The sequence below is a fragment of the Etheostoma spectabile genome, chromosome 15 (genome assembly GCF_008692095.1).
Source record: "Etheostoma spectabile isolate EspeVRDwgs_2016 chromosome 15, UIUC_Espe_1.0, whole genome shotgun sequence".
NCBI lineage: Eukaryota > Metazoa > Chordata > Actinopteri > Perciformes > Percidae > Etheostoma > Etheostoma spectabile.
Window position 1 is genome coordinate 29916931 of NC_045747.1, and position 1189 is coordinate 29918119.

General features: G+C 38.5%; 1 protein-coding gene across 6 annotated transcripts in view; it reads right to left on the reverse strand.

Moving 5' to 3' along the window:
* Window positions 1-1189, reverse strand: part of LOC116703718 (zinc finger protein 646) — a 17287-nt gene that overhangs the window by 12012 nt on the left and 4086 nt on the right. The window lies entirely within an intron of this gene.

Genomic DNA, 1189 nt, shown 5'->3' on the forward strand with positions numbered 1-1189 from the left:
CCGTGTGCTTAGGCAGGTAGAAAAGGGGAGAAGGGACAGGGTGCAGGGGCCGGTGTAGGTAGGAGAGACAGCGGGACGCCACAGGAGAAAGACGCAGCTGAGCTGGTCCGGCCCTGGCCAAAGCCAGCCTTCTCTGACAATTCTTTGATTTTTTCCCTCTCCCTTTGTAGTACTTCTTGTTTTACTTAAAATATAGGCTACCTAAGTAATAATTGTAAAAAAGGTAAATTCCTGTATTATCTTTTTGAATATTTGGCTCAAGATTTCTATTTCTTTCTACCTTGCTGACACAACCACTAAGCTTTGTGCAAATGATTGCGTAATGACGTCACAAACATGCAAATGAGTGTTTGACATCACCATGCCATTTGAAGTCAGAAACTGGCTTGTTGACATTTAATATAGGAATTTAGTATTTATTGGGTGTATTAATGTGTGGCTGAAAATGTTTGTAAAATGTTGAGTAACACTTGTTAAAAACTACAGTGGCCAGCCATAACTGAAATGACCGAGCCTTTAATTTTTTTTTATGAAACTGTATATTTGTGAGTGAAATACGGAGTTAATTGTAGGCTTATATGCACACGTCTACATCCTGTGAGTCAGACTGGAAGGCAATGCACAAAGAATTGTTAATCTACTGCACCGATTAATGTAATATGCAACTTAACGTTATACCACTGTTAGAAGATTGAGACTAAAGCCGCTTATAAATAGAAGAGGAAAGAGGAGTACAGGAAAAAAATTCTTACATAAGAACAGCTGATTGGGGTGCAAAGACTTTGCTCATCTCTTGGAACTGTGATTCATAAACCTAATCGCAGTATCAATGATATTCAGGAAGCAAAACTAAATACATGCTTCATTTAAATATTTAACTACATGTAGGTCTGGGTACCAAACTTCCGAACCTTTTTGGCACCAACCTAATTGCCTCCGTAGTATTGAGTATTTAAAAATCGAACCCGTAGTTCAATACCAAATTTTAAAACCTATGGAGAAATTGTCATCAGCATCATTGAGCCAATACGCATGCAGCATGCTTCTAACAAGATCTAACAACACTGCTGATTGGCTGTCTAACGTGGAAAACACAGTTACGCACCAAGACGGGGATATGTACCGTAATGTTGCAACTTCTTTTCTTCTTTTTTTTACAATGGCTTTTATGAAATTTATATTGGGGGGG